The 17,075-nt window shown below is 41.6% G+C and overlaps 1 protein-coding gene across 1 annotated transcript in view; it reads left to right on the plus strand.

Moving 5' to 3' along the window:
- ATP6V1E2 (ATPase H+ transporting V1 subunit E2) overlaps positions 1-17,075 on the plus strand; it is a 56,683-nt gene that overhangs the window by 3,511 nt on the left and 36,097 nt on the right. The window contains exons 2-4 of the mRNA XM_030920697.1: positions 687-690; positions 2,335-2,429; positions 3,108-3,221. The gene's annotated coding sequence lies outside the window, so the exon portion shown is untranslated. The remainder of the gene's footprint in view (positions 1-686; positions 691-2,334; positions 2,430-3,107; positions 3,222-17,075) is intronic.

The raw sequence follows: 17,075 nt of genomic DNA on the forward strand, positions 1-17,075 counted from the left end.
TTATACATCCTGACCCTGGTACCTGTTGAGCCCTAGGTGGACACCTGATTCAAGATGGGACAATTAGAAATTAGAACTGTTTCCTGAATTTTGAGACAGAGTCTCACTCTGTCTCCCAGGCTGGGATGCAGCGATGCAGTCTTGGCTCACTGTAGCATCAACCTTCCAGGTTCAAGCAGTCCTCTCACCTCAGCCTCCCAAGAAGCTGGGATTATTATAGGCATGAGCCACCAAGCCTTGCCTGAGAATTTTGAATTTGGGATTCACAGCAGGAGTTTCTCCTCTTTTGCTAACTGAACTGGGCAATGTGAGGCTGGAAGCTGTAGGCCGTTCATGTTTCAGCCATTCACAAAGTAGCCAATACAAGGAAATGTAGCTAAAGTGCAGAGAGAAGCAAAGATAGAGAGAGAACACCACCACCACTACTCCCCCATCAAAAAGGGCAGAGAGGAAACAGGCCATCTGTGAGTGACTGATTTACATTATCCCCGAGATCCTGTTGCACAACTGTTCTCCAGTTGGTCAGTTGAGTTAATAAATCTTCCCCTTTTTTTACCCAGTGAGTAGGGCTTAGTTTTCTGTAACTAGTAACCAAAGGAATCCTATTACAATATTATAACTATAGTTCAGATAGACGATGAGATTAAGAAGCTTGCCCCAAATCACACAGCTGGTAAGTGGCAGAGCTAGGTTTCAAAATCATCTGTCTTCAGAGCTCATGCGTTTGCCATATTTCATATTGACAAGGTATCAAACATTTTTGAGTAAAAATATGACAAGCTTAGACCTGTCATTTGAGAAGGTCACTCTGGGACTCATAGAAAATGGATTTGGAAAGGATAAGGGGGAAGGTAGAAAGAGCTAGGAGGAGACAGATCACAACAGCCTGACCCAAGCATGGGAGTAAACATGAAGAGGAGGCAGTGGGTTTCAGGGAGATTCGGATGATGGAATCACAGGGCTTGTTAGCAGTGTGGGGATGACAGAGGAGGCGGGAGAGAACAAGGATTTTACGATACCTTTGAGGCATCTACATTATGATTTCATCTACTTTCTTTCTTTTTTTTTTTTTTTCTTTTTAATGTCCTCTGTTGTTATCTTCCCACTTCTTCTTTGGGCTTCTTCCTCGTTTTTTAAGCCTTTCCATCTCCAATTGTTTCCTAACCACGCAACTGACTGTCTAAATCAAGCTGAGATTAGAACTCTAGAGGACAGTATGTTCTAAAACACATTCATTTGCATCATTTTGTGTGTTCCCTCATGTCTGCTTAGGAAATGGAAAAATGGACTCCAAGGGATCATTTGGTGTTGTGGCTAGGATGCTTTAGGTTGCAAGTCATAGAAAATTCAACTCGAATCAGCTTCAGCAGTGAGGGAAGTATATGGACTTCTGTTATGGAAAAATCCATAAGTAGTCCAAGCTTCAGGAATGAATTGATCAGAACTCTCTCTCTTTTTTTTTCTGCACATCTCTCAGTTTTTCTTCTTCTCTATGGGTCAACTTTCTACTTAGCATACCTTCTTTCCTGGAAGCAAAATGGTTGCACCAAGTCCAGGCATCACCATCCATATACCATGTTTCCCAGAATGAAAGAGAGCTTCTCTTGACCCACTCATTAAACAAAGTCTTGGACTTCTTCTGATTAGCTCAACTTAGTTCATCCCTGAACCAATCATGGTGGGTAGTAAACTGTCAGGTGACTGTTGCCTTAGGCCTGGGCTACTGTCCATCCCTAAAACCATCACTGCAGCAAGAAGTTGGGACTATCCTAATTGGGCCTATCAGCCCTGCCCCCGCAGGGGCTGGGGTTTCACACCTACCCAGGTTCTATGGTTTCTGTACAGTGGGTGACAAGTTTGGGGGAATGCATGCTGAGAAGGCAACCAGCAATATACATCTACATTGTTGCTTAAGGGTCAAAGTTCCTAGGACTTCCCCTGGCTACACTGGAAAAAAAGAATTTTAGGAGAGGCCAGGCACGGTGGCTTATACCTGTAATCCCAGCACTTTGGGAGGCCGAGGTGGGAGGATCAGTTGAGGTCAGGAGTTCAAGACCAGTCTGGCCAACATGGTGAAACTCCGTCTCCACTAAAAATAGAAACATTAGCCAGGTGTGGTGGCGGGCGCCTGTAATCCCAGCTACTCAGGAGGCTTGAAATAGGAAACAGAGGTTGCAATGGGCTGAGATGGTTCCACTGCACGCTAGCCTGGGAGCCAGAGCAAGACTCTGTCTCAAAAAAAATAAAAAAGAAGTTTAGGAGAGAGGCAAATGTTAAGAGGAGAGGAAGGTGAGAAGACTCCAAATCAAATCTGTGATTTGTTCCAAATTTCAGGTGGATTGTCAATACAGGAGTCCATACTGACTCTGAATCCCTAATTTTGGCCTGTATTCTTCTTCCTCTCTGAACCATCTTTTTAGAAGTCACTGGTAAGGAGATAAAATGATGGTCATTCTTTAACACTTCTTCCCACCACAATGCCCAGAATCCTCACAATGCAGCCTCTTCACTCCCCAGGGTGCCTATTGGCCTTCCCTACAGCATCCTGCCACATGCTCTACCTATCCCTATCCCTATTTTTCTCCCTACCACTAAAACCTCCCATTGGCACCCTCTTCTCTTAGCGCTCTGGTGTATGTATACTGCACAATATTCTGAGCTAAGGTATTAATGACTTAAACACCACAGCAATTTCTTAAAGGTCACTGGTTCCTAATGATCAGGCTGATAAATAAACCCAGTAGGATTGGTTTGCCTGGTTTTCATTCCCAGTTAGAATGTACATAGATCTCTTTTTCTAGTTCATTACATACCAGAAACTCAGAAGTATGGCCCAGCCTCTGAGAACTTCGGCTCAAGCACTATTAATGTTTTGCCATTTTCATTTCTAACTGTTTTCTGCCAAAACCTAAGTTCAAGAGACTAGTCATTATTACTGATGGCATCACCACCCATTGCTGAACTATAGCAAAGGACATTTCCTTACAGGTTGTGGTATGGAATAATCATATGATTCAGGAGTGGTCTCCTCTCATAGGCTCCAAAGGAGGCTAGATCACAGATCCCTCCTCCAAAAATGAAATTAGTGATTTTATTTTGTGTTTCAGTACCAAGAGTGCCAAAAAACCATCCCAAGACTCACATAGGGTTGTTCCTCATAGTGGATGTTTTGGCCACTGAACATCAGAACCACATTTTGAGTTTGAAGAATCTTCTACATGGTGAGCCTTGGTGGGAAGAAAAGAATATCCCTTCCTTATAGAAGCTGAAATTACAGACTCTTGCTTTCCTTGTCAGACTTAAAAGCTAGTGTAGCTAGAGTTAAATACAGGGCACATTGTCTCTGGAGACTGCAGCTTTAGTGGTGGGTACACAATTCAGTTCCTGACCCAGGAAGTGGCACATTAGGGCAGGCAGTGATGTTGGTTGTGGTATAATTGAGTTCCTGGTTCAGAAGTGACAACTGTACACATGGGATGTCTAGGGTTTGGTGAAAGCAATGGTGTTGAAAGTGGTTTTCTCATCAAATTAGTTCCTGAGTCATGTGTTGGACACTGTTTCTATCTTGAGCAGCTTCTCTAGCCTTTCTACAATCCTGTGACCTGCCTGTGATCCTTTTAAGATTTCTTTTCTGTTTAATCGGCCACAAAGAGCTTCTGTTGCTTGCAACCCAGGCTCCTGAGAAGGGACTGGAGAAGCAGATCACTTTATTGATGTGCTTCAGGTAGAGAGAGTAGAGATTTCCACCTCCACCATGCCCAAATAGCTGGTACTAGACATACCTTTCTAATGTGAGCAACTTTAAAATTGAACAGAATATATGAAACCTCTCTTTTCAAACATTGAACAGCATGTAGCACAGGACTGTGATTCCTGAAAGCAGGGAACAAATGGGGCAAACCCTACTATCACTCTAACTTTCTGCTGAAAATGCTCTCTAGATTGTAGCACAATGAGGGGGAACCCAAGCAGAGCATAGCATTGCCGAGTTGAGGAGATAGTTGAGCAGACTTTTCAAGGCAGAGTATCAGAGAGGACAGAATATAACAGCAAAAAAGTCTCCTGGGATCCCTTTGAATCCGTTGCTGAATACTAAGCTGCACATGCATACGGTGAAACTTTACAGTGCTAGCCAAAGAACTACCATGTAGCTGTGAGCTGATTGGTTCCCAGGGCTCACTGGGCAGTGTTTGAGTTTCAACTCGCCGATGTGAAGAAACCTTGCTGACTGTCCAGGGAATTCAGTAGAAATCCCAAAAGGGTAAGGCATTAGTAGAAGGGCTAACTCAGCCGAAGAGTAGAGGTAACTCTAGACTTCCTCCAATAAGGTTTAGAAAGCAGCCTCAAAAAGAGGAAGTTCATCCACTACTACCATAACTGCCAGCCAAAACAAATTTTACCATTTTTAAAGCCACAACAAAATACAGACATTTAACAACATTAAATTCAGAATGTTAAAAATACTAGATATGCAAATATGTAGGGAAATAGAACCCCAAATCAGGAGACAAATCATGTAATAGAAACAAACCCCAAAAATGACAGAGATAATAATGATAGCAGACAAGGACTTAAAAAATTAAACACAACGATTTAAAGGAAAACATGAACATAGTGAAGAAAAACCTGGAAGATATAGAAAATAACCAAATGGAACTTGTGGAGCTAAAAAATACAACACCTGTAATGAATAATTCAGTGGCTGAGCTTAACAGTAGATTAGACATTGTGGAATGAAGTATCTGTGACACTGAAGACATAACAGTAGAAACTATCCAAACTAAAGCAGAGAGAAAGGAAACAGAAGAAACATGGAAACACAGAGCCTCAATCACCTTAAGATGATATTAAATGATTTAGTGTACACGCATAACTAGAGTCCTCGAAAGGGATTAAGGGTGGTGATTTGAAGACATAAGGCCAAAAAGTCCCAAATTTAATGAAAACTATAAACATATAGATCCAAGAAGCTCAACAAATCCGAAGTAGGATAAGAACAAAGCAAACCATATCAAGCGAGGCACTTCGTAATTAAATCACTGAAGACCGGTAATAAGTAGGAAAAAATTAACAGCAGAGAGAAAAAAAGACACATTTTATACAGGGAACAAAGACAGATATAATTGCAGACTTCTCTTCAGAAATAATGCAAACTAGAACTTAATGAAATCGCGTCTTTAAAGTGATAAAAGGAAAAGAAAGCACTGTCAATCTAGAATTCTATATCCACCAGAAATATTCTTTAAAATTGAAGGTAAAATAAATGTTTGTCAGACAACAAAAGGCTTAAAGTTTTTTTTTTTAAACCAGAAGATCTTCAATACAAGAAATACGAAATAAAGTTCCTAAGGCAGAAAGAACATGGTACCAGATGAAACCACTGGCCTACACAAAGAAATGAAGAGCACAAGAAATGGTAAATATATGGGTAAATATGAGACATTTCTTTCTCTGTTAAAAAATTCCTTTAAAACATAATTGATCTTGGCTGGGTATGATGGCTCACACCTGTAATCCCAGCACTTCTGGAGGCTGAGGCAGGTATATTGCTTGAGCCTGAGAGTTTAAGACCAGCCTAGGCAACATGGCAAAACCCTATCTCTACAAGAAATACAAAAATATAGCTGGGTGCGGTGGCACACTCCTATTGTCTCAGCTACTCAGGTGGCTGAGGTGGAATGATCACTTGAGCCCAGGAGGTCAAGGCTGCATGAGCTGAGATGATGCCACTGCACTCGTCGGGGTGATAGAGCCAGACCATGTCTCAAAAAAATAAAACAAAACCCAAACTATTATATATATATATATATATATATGCATATATATACACACATACTATATATATGATATAACATTGTATATAATGTTAGATATATAATATGTTAGATATATAATATGATATTAGATCTATAATATGTTAGATATATAACATTAGATATATATATAATTAAAAATAAAAACCACAATTGACCATCTAAAGCAAAACTAATAGCAGTATATTACATGGTTTATAACATGTAGAAATAAAACCTATAAAAATAATAACAAAAGGGATAGAAAAACAGAAATAGAACTATATTCTTATAAAATCCTTACATTGCACATTAAGTGGTAGAGTATTATCTGAAGGTTGTCTTAGTCTCTTCCTGCTGTCATAGCAATCTACCATAGGCTGGGTCATTCATAAATAATAAAAATTCATTTCTCATAGTTCTAGAGGCTGGGAAGCCTAAGATCAAGGAATCAGCAGATTTGGCATCTGGTGGGGGCTCACTCTCTGCTTCCAAGATGGCATTTTGTTGCTGCATGCTCCAGAGGGAAAGGAACAAACACTATGACCTCATGTGGTAGAAGGGAAAAGGGGGTTAAAACAAACAACAAAAAACTCTCTTAAGCCCTTTTATAAGGGCACTAATCCCATCCATGAGTGCTCTCCACTTCCACATTACCTCCCAAAGTTTCCACCTTTTAATACCATCACCTTGGGGTTTAAGTTCCAACATACATTTTGGAAGGATACATACATTCAAACTATAACAAAGGTAGACTAAGAAAAATTAAAGATGCATGTTGTAAAACCTAGAGCAATCACTATAAATAAATAAATAAATAAATAATAAATAAATAAATAAAGCAAGCAAAGAGGTATTTCTAATAAGCCAACAGTAAAGACAAAGTGGAATATCCCCCCCAAAAAAAAAAAATTAAAAAGAAAGTCAGGAGGATGCCACGATCATTCAGTGGTCTTAGGAAAAGAGTAGTCTCTTCAATAAATGGTGATTAGACAAACTAGATATCCACATGCAAAAGAATGCAAAAGAATCCGGATCCTTCCCTCTCAACATATACAAACATCTACTCAAAGTGAATTGACAAGCAAAAGATATGAGCTAAGACCATAAACTTTTAGGAGAAAACCTGGGGATAGATCAACAGTTTCTTATATATGATGTCAAAAGCATAACAACAAAAGCAAAACCAAAACTGGACTTCATAAAAATTAACAAAACTTTTCTGCATCAAAGGACATTATCAAGAAAGTGAAAAGGCAACATACATAATGAGAGAAAATACTTAAAAATCAAATAGCTCATAAGACTCTAGCATCCAGAATGTATAAAGTTATCTTATCATTCAACAATAAAATGACAAATAATTTATTTTTTAAAGGGGCAAAAGACTTGAACAGACATTTCTCCAAACAAGATATAAATCACCAACAAGCACATGAAAAGGTATGCGACATCATTAGTAGTTAGTCATTAGGTAAGTGTAAATAAAAACCTCAATGAGGTACCCCTTTACACCCACTAGGATGGCTATAATTAGGGGTAGGGGAAGGGAAATAAGTGTTGGTCAAGATGTGAAGAAATTGGAACCCTGTTCATTGCTAGTGGGAATGTAAAATGGTTCAACCTCTGGAAAACAGTTCGAAGGTTCTTGAAAAAGTTAATTATAGAATTACAATAAGACCCAGCAATTCTAGAGCTAGGTATATATCCAAAAGAATTGAAAACAGGTCCTCAAATAAATACATGTGCATACCATGTTCACAGTGGCACTAGTCCCAGTAGCCAAAAGGTGAAGACAGCTCAAATGTTTATCAATTGGTGAATGGATAAATTGTGGTATATTGATACAGTGGAATATTATTAAGCCGTAAAAAGTAATGAAGTGCTGATACTTGCTACAATGTGGATGAACCTCAAAAACGTTATGCTAAGTGAAAGTAGCCAGACACAAAACACTATATGTTGTATGTTTCCATTTACATGAAATATCCAGAACAGGTAAATTCATAGACAGAATGTAGGTTGGTGGTTGCTATGGGCTGGGGATGGTAGGGTTTGAAGGGAAAATGAGGAGCAACTGCTTAATGTATATGAGGTTTCTTTCTGGAGTGATAAAAGTGTTTTTTGTTTGTTTGTTTGTTTGTTTTTATTATTATTATACTTTAAGTTCTAGGGTACATGTGCATAACGTGCAGGTTTGTTACATATGTATACTTGTGCCACGTTGGTGTGCTGCACCCATCAACTCGTCAGCACCCATCAACTCGTCATTTACATCAGGTATAACTCCCAATGCAATCCTTTCCCCCTCCCCCCTCCCCCCTCCCCGTGATAGGCCCCGGTGTGTGATGTTCCCCTTCCCGAGTCCAAGTGATCTCATTGTTCAGTTCCCACCTATGAGTGAGAACATGCGGTGTTTGGTTTTCTGTTCTTGTGATAGTTTGCTGAGTATGATGGTTTCCAGCTGCATCAATGTCCCTACAAAGGACACAAACTCATCCTTTTTTATGGCTGCATAGTATTCCGTGGTGTATATGTGCCACATTTTCTTAATCCAGTCTGTCACTGATGGACATTTGGGTTGATTCCAAGTCTTTGCTATTGTAAATAGTGCCGCAATAAACATATGTGTGCATGTGTCTTTATAGCAGCATGATTTATAATCCTTTGGGTATATACCCAGTAATGGGATGGCTGGGTCATATGGTACTTCTAGTTCTAGATCCTTGAGGAATCGCCATACTCTTTTCCATAATGGTTGAACTAGTTTACAATCCCACCAACAGTGTAAAAGTGTCCCTATTTCTCCACATCCTCTCCAGCACCTGTTGTTTCCTGACTTTTTAATGATTGCCATTCTAACTGGTGTAAGATGGTATCTCATTGTGGTTTTGATTTGCATTTCTCTGATGGCGAGTGATGATGAGCATTTTTTCATGTGTCTGTTGGCTGTATGAATGTCTTCTTTTGAGAAATGTCTGTTCATATCCTTTGCCCACTTTTTGATGGGGTTGTTTGTTTTTTTCTTGTAAATTTGTTTGAGTTCTTTGTAGGTTCTGGATATTAGCCCTTTGTCAGATGAATAGATTGCAAAAATTTTCTCCCATTCTGTAGGTTGCCTGTTCACTCTGATGGTAGTTTGTTTTGCTGTGCAGAAGCTCTTTAGTTTAATTAGATCCCATTTGTCAATTTTGGCTTTTGCTGCCGTTGCTTTTGGTGTTTTAGACATGAAGTCCTTGCCCATGCCTATGTCCTGAATGGTACTACCTAGATTTTCTTCTAGGGTTTTTATGGTATTAGGTCTAACATTTAAGTCTCTAATCCATCTTGAATTAATTTTCGTATAAGGAGTAAGGAAAGGATCCAGTTTCAGCTTTCTACTTATGGCTAGCCAATTTTCCCAGCACCATTTATTAAATAGGGAATCCTTTCCCTATTTCTTGTTTTTCTCAGGTTTGTCAAAGATCAGATGGCTGTAGATGTGTGGTATTATTTCTGAGGACTCTGTTCTATTCCATTGGTCTATATCTCTGTTTTGGTACCAGTACCATGTTGTTTTGGTTACTGTAGCCTTGTAGTATAGTTTGAAGTCAGGTAGCATGATGCCTCCAGCTTTGTTCTTTTGACTTAGGATTGACTTGGCAATGCGGGCTCTTTTTTGGTTCCATATGAACTTTAAAGCAGTTTTTTCCAATTCTGTGAAGAAACTCATTGGTAGCTTGATGGGGATGGCATTGAATCTATAAATTACCTTGGGCAGTATGGCCATTTTCACGATATTGATTCTTCCTATCCATGAGCATGGTATGCACTTCCATTTGTTTGTGTCCTCTTTTATTTCACTGAGCAGTGGTTTGTAGTTCTCCTTGAAGAGGTCCTTTACATCCCTTGTAAGTTGGATTCCTAGGTATTTTATTCTCTTTGAAGGAATTGTGAATGGAAGTTCATTCCTGATTTGGCTTTCTGTTTGTCTGTTACTGGTGTATAAGAATGCTTGTGATTTTTGCACATTAATTTTGTATCCTGGAATTTTGCTGAAGTTTCTTATCAGCTTAAGGAGATTTTGGGCTGAGACGATGGGGTTTTCTAAATATACAATCATGTCATCTGCAAACAGGGACAATTTGACTTCTTCTTTTCCTAATTGAATACCCTTGATTTCTTTCTCTTGCCTGATTGCCCTAGCCAGAACTTCCAACACTATGTTGAATAGGAGTGGTGAGAGAGGGCATCCCTATCTTGTGCCAGTTTTCAAAGGGAATTTTTCCAGTTTTTGCCCAGTCAGTATGATACTGGCTGTGGGTTTGTCATAAATAGCTCTTACTATATTGAGATATGTTCCATCAATACCGAATTTATTGAGCATTTTTAGCATGAAGGGCTGTTGAATTTTGTCAAAGGCCTTTTCTGCATCTATTGAGATAATCATGTGGTTTTTGTCTTTGGTTCTGTTTATATATGCTGGATTACATTTATTGATTTGCGTATGTTGAACCAGCCTTGCATCCCAGGGATGAAGCCCACTTGATCATGGTGGATAAGCTTTTTGATGTGCTGCTGGATCCGGTTTGCCAGTATTTTATTGAGGATTTTTGCATCAATGTTCATCAGGGATATTGGTCTAAAATTCTCTTTTTTTATTGTGTCTCTGCCAGGCTTTGGTATCAAGATGATGTTGGCCTCATAAAATGAGTTAGGGAGGATTTCCTCTTTTTCTATTGATTGGAATAGTTTCAGAAGGAATGGTACCATCTCCTCCTTGTACCTCTGGTAGAATTCAGCTGTGAATCCGTCTGGTCCTGGACTTTTTTTTTCATTGGTAGGCTATTAATTATTGCCTCAATTTCAGAGCCTGCTATTGGTCTATTCAGGGATTCAACTTCTTCCTGGGTTAGTCTTGGGAGAGTGTAAGTGTCCATGAAATTATCCATTTCTTCTAGATTTTCTAGTTGATTTGCGTAGAGGTGTTTATAGTATTCTCTGATGGTAGTTTGTATTTCTGTGGGGTTGGTGGTGATATCCCCTTTATCATTTTTTATTGCGTCTATTTGTTTCTGCTCTCTTTTCTTCTTTATTAGTCTTGCTAGCGGTCTATCAATTTTGTTGATCTTTTCAAAAAACCAACTCCTGGATTCATTGATTTTTTGGAGGGTTTTTTGTGTCTCTATCTCCTTCAGTTCTGCTCTGATCTTAGTTATTTGTTGCCTTCTGCTAGCTTTTGAATGTGTTTGCTCTTGCCTCTCTAGTTCTTTTAATTGTGATGTTAGAGTGTCCATTTTAGATCTTTCCTGCTTTCTCTTGTGGGCATTTAGTGCTATAAATTTCCCTCTACACACTGCTTTAAATGTGTCCCAGAGATTATGGTATGTTGTATCTTTGTTCTCATTGGTTTCAAAGAACATCTTTATTTCTGCCTTCATTTCGTTATGTACCCAGTAGTCATTCAGGAGCAGTTTATTGAGTTTCCATGTAGTTGAGTGGTTTTGATTGAGCTTCTTAGTCCTGAGTTCTACTTTGATTGCACTGTGGTCTGAGAGACAGTTTGTTATAATTTCTGTTCTTGTACATTTGCTGAGGAGTGCTTTACTTCCAATTATGTGGTCAATTTTGGAATAGGTGTGATGTGGTGCTGAGAAGAATGTATATTCTGTTGATTTGGGGTGGAGAGTTCTGTAGATGTCTATTAGGTCTGCTTGCTGCAGAGATGAGTTCAATTCCTGGATATCCTTGTTAACTTTCTGTCTCGTTGATCTGTCTAATGTTGACAGTGGGGTGTTGAAGTCTCCCATTATTATTGTATGGGAGTCTAAGTCTCTCTGTAAGTCTCTAAGGACTTGCTTTATGAATCTGGGTGCTCCTGTATTGAGTGCATATATATTTAGGACAGTTAGCTCTTCCTGTTGAACTGATCCCTTTACCATTATGTAATGGCCTTCTTTGTCTCTTTTGATCTTTGATGGTTTAAAGTCTGTTTTATCAGAGACTAGGATTGCAACCCCTGCTTTTTTTTGTTCTCCATTTGCTTGGTAGATCTTCCTCCATCCCTTTATTTTGAGCCTATGGATGTCTCTGTATGTGAGATGGGTCTCCTGAATACAGCAAACTGATGGGTCCTGACTGTTTATCCAGTTTGCCAGTCTGTGTCTTTTAATTGGACCATTTAGTCCATTTACATTTAAGGTTAATATCGTTATGTGTGAACTTGATCCTGCCATTATGATATTAACTGGTTATTTTGCTCGTTAGTTGATGCAGTTTCTTCCTAGCCTCGATGGTCTTTACGTTTTGGCATGTTTTTGCAATGGCTGGTACTGGTTGTTCCTTTCCATGTTTAGTGCTTCCTTCAGGATCTCTTGTAGGGCAGGCCTGGTGGTGACAAAATCTCTAAGCATTTGCTTATCTGTAAAGGATTTTATTTCTCCTTCACTTATGAAACTTAGTTTGGCTGGATATGAAATTCTGGGTTTAAAATTCTTTTCTTTAAGAACGTTGAATATTGGCCCCCACTCTCTTCTGGCTTGTAGAGTTTCTGCCAAGAGATCTGCTGTTAGTCTGATGGGCTTCCCTTTGTGGGTAACCCGACTTTTCTCTCTGGCTGCCCTTAAGATTTTTTCCTTCATTTCAACTTTGGTGAATCTGGCAATTATGTGTCTTGGAGTTGCTCTTCTCGAGGAGTATCTCTGTGGCGTTCTCTGTATTTCCTGAATTTGAATGTTGGCCTGCCCTACTAGGTTGGGGAAGTTCTCCTGGATGATATCCTGAAGAGTGTTTTCCAACTTGGTTCCGTTTTCCCCCTCACTTTCAGGCACCCCAATCAGACGTAGATTTGGTCTTTTTACATAATCCCATACTTCTTGCAGGCTTTGTTCATTTCTTTTTCTTCTTTTTTCTTTAGATTTCTCTTCTCGCTTCATTTCATTCATTTGATCCTCAATCACTGATACTCTTTCTTCCAGTTGATCAAGTCGGGTACTGAAGCTTGTGCATTTGTCACGTATTTCTCGTGTCATGGTTTTCATCTCTGTCAGTTCGTTTATGGCTTTCTCTGCATTAATTATTCTAGTTATCAATTCTTCCACTCTTTTTTCAGGATTTTTAGTTTCTTTGTGCTGGGTACGTAATTCCTCCTTTAGCTCTGAGAAGTTTGATGGACTGAAGCCTTCTTCTCTCATCTCGTTAAAGTCATTCTCCGTCCAGCTTTGATCCGTTGCTGGCGATGAGCTGCATTCCTTTGCAGGGGGAGATGTGCTCTTATTTTTTGAATTTCCAGCTTTTCTGCCCTGCTTTTTCCCCATCTTTGTGGTTTTATCTGCCTCTGGTCTTTGATGATGGTGACGTACTGATGGGGTTTTGGTGTGGGTGTCCTTCCTGTTTGTTAGTTTTCCTTCTACCAGTCAGGACCCTCAGCTGTAGGTCTGTTGGAGATTGCTTGAGGTCCACTCCAGACCCTGTTTGCCTGGATATCAGCAGCAGAGGCTGCAGAAGATTGAATATTGCTGAACAGTGAGTGTACCTGTCTGATTCTTGCTTTGGAAACTTCCTCTCAGGGGTGTACTCCACCATGTGAGGTGTGGGGTGTCGGTTTGCCCCTAGTGGGGGATGTCTCCCAGTTAGGCTACTCAGGGGTCAGGGACCCACTTGAGCAGGCAGTCTGTCCGTTCTCAGATCTCAACCTCCGTGTTGGGAGATCCACTGCTCTCTTCAAAGCTGTCAGACAGAGTTGTTTGCATCTGCAGAGGTTTCTGCTGCTTTGTTGTTGTTGTTGTTGTTGTTGTTGATTAGCTGTGCCCTGTCCCCAGAGGTGAAGTCTACAGAGACAGGCAGGGCTCCTTGAGCTGCTGTGAGCTCCACCCAGTTTGAGCTTCCCAGCGGCTTTGTTTACCTACTTAAGCCTCAGCAATGGCGGGTGCCCCTCCCCCAGCCTCGCTGCGGCCTTGCAGTTAGATCGCAGACTGCTGTGCTAGCAATGAGGGAGGCTTCGTGGGTGAGCGTGGGACCCTCCCGGCCAGGTGTGGGATACAATCTCCTGGTGTGCCCGTTTGCTAAGACCCTTGGTAGAGTGCAGTATTGGGGTGGGAGTTACCCAATTTTCCAGGTGTTGTGTGTCTTAGTTCCCCTGGCTAGAAAAAGGGATTCTCTTCCCCCTTGCGCTTCCCAGGTGAGGCAATGCTTTGCCCTGCTTCAGCTCTCGCTGGTCGGGCTGCAGCAGCTGACCAGCACTGATTGTCCAGCACTCCCTAGTGAGATGAACCCAGTACCTCAGTTGAAAATGCAGAAATCACCTGTCTTCTGTGTCGCTTGCACTGGGAGCTGGAGACTGGAGCTGTTCCTATTTGGCCATCTTGCTCCGCCTCGATAAAAGTGTTTTGAAACTAGATAGAGGCAATAGTTGTACAACTTTGTGAATGTAATAAATGCCACTGAAAACTTTAAATTCACCTCAATTTCAAAAAATGTATCCACCAACCAAGAGAAAAAAAAGTCAGGTAATATGGTTTGGCTGTGTCCTCACCCAAATCTCATCTTGAATTGTAGCTCCCATAGTTCCCATGTGCCATGGGAGGGGCCCGGTAGGAAGTAATTGAAACATGGGCTCGGGTCTTTCCTGTGCTGTTCTTGTGCTAGTGAATAAGTCTCGCGAAATCTGATGGTTTTACAAAGGGGAGTTCCCTGTACAAGCTTTCTCTTGCCTGCTGCCATGTAAGACGTGTCTTGCTTCCCCTTTGCTTTCTGCCATGATTGTAAGGCCTCCCCAGGCATGCTGAACTGTGAGTCAATTAAACCTCTTTCCTTTATATATTACCCAGTCCTGGGTATGTCTTTATTAGCCATGTGAGAACAAACTGATACATCAGGAAAAGAGGAAAAAAAGGAAGAAAGAATAGCTGGTTAAAATGGAAAATAAATAGCAAGATAAAAGACTTAAATCCAACCATACTGATAATTGTATCATATATAATAACACTTGGGGAGAGTGCAGGGCAGGTGGCCAGAGAAAGCAGGTAATAATGAGAATCTTTGTGTTTGAAGACCTAAATGACAAACTGTTTGACCTCTGAAATGAGTATTAGAGAAGGCAGGAGGGTGATGGTTCTTGGTTCCTGAAAGTTGGATTGCCTGACCTACCCTGAGATAGTGGCAGAATTGGGGGCATGACCACCCCACCCACCAGCACCATCCCGTTACTGTGCACAGACCTGAACCTCTTCTTGGCTTCTGTTCAGCCCAGTGCTTCTCTCCTGGAGCCACCCTGATCTCTCACATGCTGTAGGGACCAGGGAATCCTGGGGCTGGAAGAGGAGAGGGTTCTGTATGTAGGTGGTAGGAGACCGAGCTGCATTCTGGAGAGGTGCAGCTGTGGCCTGAACTGAGTGATCCTGAGACCTTCAATTAAAGGTGGGAATTTCCAGCAGATGCCATAAAGTCAGGGATATCCTCCAACCCCCTTTGCAACAATGTAAGAGGACAGGTTATAAATATACTGAAATAATTTCTTTCTGGTTTAAAAACATTTCCTGCCCTGAGCTCCCTGAAAGCCCTGATCAGGCCACTGCATCACCCTCACGTTCATCATCTTTGTACCCCTCTCTCCTTCAACTCAAAGAAGGTTGCAAATTCCTAAGATTGTTGAGAGTCTACTGGGGAGACTACTTCCTCACCACCCACCCGTTCATCCATGGGTTCAATAAATTATTATTATTATCATCATCATCATTATTAAAGACAGGTGTCACTCTGTTGCCCCGGCTGGAGTGCAGTGGCACAATCACGGCTCACTGCAGCCTCAAACGCCTGGGCTCTAGTGATCCTCCCGCCTCAGCCTCCTGAGTAGCTGAGACCATAGGTGCACACCACCATGCCTAGCTCATTTTAAAAATTTTTTGTAGAGATGGGGTCTTACTACATTTCCCAGGCTGGTCTCAAACTCCTGGCCTCAAGCAATCCTCCTGCCTTGGCCTTCCAAAGCACTGGGATTACAGGCATGAGCCACCACACCCAGTCAAATCATTATTATTAAGCTACTGCGATGTACTAGACTCTGTGGGCAGTGTTGAGATGAGTGCAGAGTGGGTCAGAAATAGTCCTCTTCCCAAGAAGATCACTGAGGAAGCCCCCAGGCATGGTGAGGGACAGCATTGAATGGGTACAGTCTCTTCCTTGCAAACCAGTACCTTCCCTGCATTAGGTTGAGCTGTGTCTAACAGCAAACGTGAGGCTAGCCAGGACTTGTCATGGTGAGAATCAAGTCAGTATCAAAGCAGTGTTGGGCATCTGAATGTGTAACTCGAGGCTGAGGACTAGTAGAAACTGCTTCTGGTGTTCCTGCCCTCCCTCTTGGGGCTATCCCTACCCACGACTTCCAGGTTAGAGGCCTGGGCAGCCAGCTGCCTTTGAAGGGCTATTTCCCAGGGTTCCTTGCTGACTTCATACCTAGCCTCGGCCCCTCTGGAGGCTTCCTGGGGCTCTGACCTCCAGCCTGGGTCAACTTCTCCATAGGCAGCTCTAGGAGTATGGTTCAAGGAAGGGCAGAATGAGGAGCTCTGGGAGCCCATGGGCAGGGAAGTGGTGATTTGTAAATGACAGCATCTGATATTTCTCCCTCACTTTACAAAGCTTATTTGCTTCTTCCACTATTTGGCCTTCTCAGCTCCACCGTGAGGGCAACAGGACTCCTCATCAACATCCTGGTTTTACAGAAGTAGTTTTGTGTCTCTAGGTGAATTCAAGCAGATTGTCAGCCTTTATCCAGATTGCCCAGCCTGTGAGTGGCATCAGGACTGGGGTCTGAGCCTCTGATGCCCAGTCCCGGATGCATCTTATGACACCAAGATGCTGCCCATGGAGCCTCCAAGGCAGAGGGAGACCTCCTGTTCCAGGGTCAGCCTGGTTTCCACCCTCATGAAGTGGGAGAAGGGAGTCCTGCCCCGGAGGAGTCACCATCCTGTGATGCCCCGTGTCTACACAGCACATGGGGCATGCCCACTATTAGCCATATAGACTGCTTATATGCCATGCAGTCAGACTCTCAGATCACTGCCACCACCCTGTTCCCACCTTCAAAGAGGGCTATTTCGGGGGGTGAATACTTTGACAAGTGGATTGAGTGGGTACATGAGACCCTCCAAGATCGTCTTAAGTAACAACAGATGGTTGCTTCACTGCTTTCTAAGAAGGGTGAATTTATTTAACTTGTAGTGCAGTGTTTCTCAAAAATCTTGTCCTGCAAATTGCAGTAACAAATACATTTTTCATTGTGAAACTGGAATACATTCACATACATAT

This window comes from Rhinopithecus roxellana, chromosome 17 (assembly GCF_007565055.1).
Source record: "Rhinopithecus roxellana isolate Shanxi Qingling chromosome 17, ASM756505v1, whole genome shotgun sequence".
Taxonomy (NCBI): domain Eukaryota; kingdom Metazoa; phylum Chordata; class Mammalia; order Primates; family Cercopithecidae; genus Rhinopithecus; species Rhinopithecus roxellana.